Below are 4,453 nucleotides of genomic sequence, written 5' to 3'. Positions count from 1 at the left end.
TCCCCCAATTGAGAACATGAGTAAACAAAACCCATTACACACATATATAGTCAATCAGAACAAATTTCTACACTGACTATGTTAAAAAAAAACACAACATAATTGTCTCATTTTGTGTTTTTCAGTCCTTACCTTTTTGGCAGCAGATGGATAGTATAGTTCATCATTAGACCTCTGGAGTCCTGGTTGGTCATTGTGCTGATATGAGTTCATTCAGCACAATAACATTCTATCACATTTATGTTGCACAGCAATTGCTCAGTTGATTGGCACTCCCATAGAATCTCATTCTTTGCCATCTGAAAAACAGCTAGAAATCTTCTGGGGCATTTTTAGAGTTTGTTTTGCTTAGGACTAATCCCTCCCTTAACTTATCTTCCCTCTAATTCCTCCTTCTCTGCTTCCTCTTCTATTTTTGTCGAGTGAAATATATTTCTATATCCAACTCTACTGTTTGTATTATTTCCTCCACTGATAGTTCAGGTGCTTACGCTTTCCCTTCCTCTGTCTCTTTATTTGTATAGACTTATGTTTGTGTACTTTAGTTATGTTAGATAATTTCCCCTAATCTTCCTTCCCCTCCTTACAACCCCCAAATGTATTATTCCTCTTCATCTCTCTTTCTTTACATTTTTTAAAATATCATCTAGACATAACAGAGTCACTCCCAGGCTTTTTCTCTAATTAAACTTTATGACTCCTGAATATTACAGAATTCAGGAGGTACAGACATACCATCCTCCCATATTAGAATGTAAGAAGTTTATCCTTGGTTAGACCCTTATGGTTGAGTTTTATTGTTGTTGTTGTTGTTGTTTTTTTATGCTTACTTTTTTAGTTTCTCTTCACTCCTATGTTTGAACTTCAAAGTTTCTATGAAACTCTGGTCTTTTCATCAGGAATGCTTGAAAGTCCTCTATTTCATTAACGATCTATTTTCTTTCCCCTCTAGGATTATACTGCTGTGCTGGGGGTAAATAATTCTTGACTGTAAGCCCATATCCTGTGCCTTCTGAAATATCATATTCCATGCTTTCTACTCCTTCATGGCAGCGGCTGTTAAATCATGTGCATTCCCAACTGTAGTTCCTTGGTACTTGAATTCTTTCTTCTTGACTGCTTGCAGTATTGTTTTTTTGTTTGTTTGTTTGTTTGTTTTTGACCTGGAAACTCTGGATTTTGTCTATAATGTTCCTGGAAGTTTTCATTTTGAGATTTAATTCAGGAGATGACTGGTGCATTTTTTTTTTTTTCTATTTCCACTTTATTCTCTGCTTCTAAGAGATTTGGGCAGTTTTCCTTTAGGATTTCTTGATATAAGATGTCTAGGCTCTTTTTTTTTTTGTCATGGCTCTCAGGTATTCCAATGATTTTTATATTTTTTCTTCTCAGTCTGTTTTCCAGATCAGTTTTTGCAGTTACACAGCTTATATTTTCTTCTATTTTCTTTCAGTCTTTTGACATTGTTTTATTTTTTTATTTTTAGGCAATTGGGGTTAAGTGACTTGCCCAGGGTCACACAGCTAGTAAGTGTTAAGTGTTTGGTCTGAGGCTGGATTTGAACTCAGGTCCTGCTGACTTCAGGGCCAGTGCTCTTGACATTGTTTTAATATTTCTTTTTGTCTCATGCTATCATTGACTTTTATTTGGTCAATTCTAATTTTCAAGGAGTTTGTTGTTTTGGCAAAGTTTTGTTACTCTTATGCCAAGCTATTAATTATCTTTCCAATTTCTTCTTCTATAGCTAGCCCTCATTAATTTTAATTTTTTTCTTTAGTATCTTCATTTCAGTGATAAAAATATTTTCTAACTCTTTTTTTTTTAAAGTCTTGCTTCATCTCTTATAGGAATTCTGGTTAAATTTGTGCCCAATCTGAGTTTTGTTTGAGCCTTTGCTCGAATATGTTTTGATATTATTTTTTTCTTCAGGGCTTGTGTCTTAAGTGTCCTGTTTACCAAAATAGCTTTTTATGGTGGGATTCTTCTTTTTTATTGTTTGTTTGCTCATTCTGCTGGCCTACTTTCTAACTTCGGGCTTGATGTTAGGGTCAGGCTTCTGTGTACTTCTAGAAGGAAATTCTGGGCTGGTTCTGTTGTTGCTTTCTTGAGAGCATTGAGTGTTGTTATTCCAGGCTCTGAAGGAGAGTTCAGGTTGGGGACCTGCAACCTTTCAGTTCTCCCAGAGTGGTCTGATCTAGGGGAAAGTCTGATTACTGCCCTCCTTGTTGGAGCTATGCTGAGCGAGAGTAGTAAGTCAAGCGATAGCTGGACTCAGCCGCTATCAGCCTGCCCTGTTTATTCCTTTACAGCCTTCAGATTGTGCCAGAAGCTAGAACTGAGACCCTGCTCTGCTGCTGCTGTATTTTTCTGAACTTGCTTCTTACTCAGTGCATAGCACAGGGCCTGCCACTACTCCTGCCCACCACCCCTGGGCACAGATCCCCTTCTTAGTCTACTTCGGATCTGTGACCCAGAACTGGGTGGTGAGGTAGTGGGTTGTCAGTTGGTACCTGTTCCCAATTCCTGTGCGAGGTCATGATGCCTTGTTATGTGTGTGAGACCTCCTCTTGCTCTTGTGCCCAGCCTTTCCTTCTTTTGGAATGCTCTGCAACTTTGCCGTGCTCCTGGTCAGAATCTATCCCCAGTATCCACAGATCTCTTCATCTGTCTCCCTATTCTAACATGGGCTATAAAAAATAACTCACTGTGATTTTTTTTTCTTGGATTCCCCATCAAGTGAGTTTTCTAGATCTTTTTGGAGGAATTTTGGCAGGGTCCTATCTACTTCTTCCTGCTACTCTGCCTCTATAAGTAGTATAGCAGTGTTTAATATGCCCTCTGGGGTCTTCCTGCAACTTAACACTCACATCCAAGGGTTGGATCTCTGTTGGCTAGATTCTGCCCAAGGTTCCAAGATCTAATCTAAGATTCTAAGATCTCAACTTCTAATACTGTAACTCATAAGCTCCTACCAGGGTGCTTTTTATTAGTAGTCAGTTAAAGACACGTTTTGCGCAAGCAAATCCATTTACTAAAATGATATAGTAAAAAGGAGTAGCTACAAATCATTCCTTCAGTAAATGTTACATAATACACATAATGTCCATGGGAAGAGTGGGCACAAGCTTATAACAGAATGGTAATGAAGCACATTTGTATTAGATATGCTAATGGCCAAGGCACCTAACTCACAACTCTGGAAATTGCAAGTCTTTGAACTCCTTTCCTTTCTTTGTAAAGTCCACACACATATGTATGCACGTGCCTTTGACTCCCAAGATTTGTTCTTCTCCACAGGTTAAGTCCTTTTTTTTTCTTTTTGGAGGCAATGGAGGGTAAGTAACTCGCCCAGACTCACACGGTTACCTAGTAAGGGTCTGAGACCTGATTCGAATTCAGGTCCTCCTGACTCCAAAGTCGGTGTTCTATCCACTGAGCCACCTAGCCGTCCCCACTGGATAACTCTTGATTACCAGAACAAGCTCTCTCATGAGTCCATAGATGGCTGTGTCTTTTCTGCTGCCAGAAGTCTATGTCTGTGCGTGTGCTCTGCTCTCTCATTTTAGTACTTACTATGTGCTACAGGTATAAATGCAAAAGAGACAATTCTTGCCCTCCCTTTGAGGAGATCACATTCTAATAGGGGAATACGGTATCTATAAAGGAGTAGGAGGAAGTGGAGGGAGTTTTTGTTTAGGTTATTAAGCCAAACCATAAAGTAGGTGATTGTAATACTCTTTTCAGTAGCAATGGTAACATTGATCTGATTACTGTTCAGAGAACAAGAGGGAGATGAGTGATTCTTTCATGCCGAGAGATCCATACTGGATAGGTCCTGATTTCCTGGTAAATGGGCTGGATGGGATATAGAAATAGTCTGGGGTCAGCTAGATATAGTGAATTAGGTAAGTTTGCCTTTGTGACCCATTAAATGGGATAGTGGAATCCTAGGGTAGAGGACCAAAAGGAAATAAGCATTTATTAAGGACCTACTATATGCCTAGCACTGTGCTAAGTGCTTTACAAATATCTTGTTAATCCTCACAATTCTGAGAGATAAATGCTATTAAAATCCCCATTTCACAGTTAAGGAAACTGAAACTGGCAGAGGTTAAGGGACATGGGCCAGAGTCATTCATTCAATTAACATTTATTAAGAGCTTATTATGTGGCAGGCACTGTGCTAAGTAGTGTAAATGAGTGAGAAGAGAGATGTCTGAGCTGAGGTCTCTCCTTAAATGTAGGTTTGAAGTTCATGGCCCCATCTTCCCACCTGAGAGGCAAAGGGTAGTGATGGAATACCAAGGCTAGTGAGATGTTTCAGGAAAATTAGATTATCGTAATAATGACCTTCTTGGGGGCATGGTCTGTCAGAAGTCTGTCAGAGAAGTCCCAAAGTGGGGCAGCCAGGTGAGAAGTGTGTGTGTGTGTGTGTGTGTGTGTGTGTGTGTGT

This window comes from Vombatus ursinus, unplaced genomic scaffold (assembly GCF_900497805.2).
Source record: "Vombatus ursinus unplaced genomic scaffold, bare-nosed wombat genome assembly UNPS02014798.1, whole genome shotgun sequence".
Classification (NCBI taxonomy): domain Eukaryota; kingdom Metazoa; phylum Chordata; class Mammalia; order Diprotodontia; family Vombatidae; genus Vombatus; species Vombatus ursinus.
Note: the sequence above shows the minus strand (reverse complement) of the source record.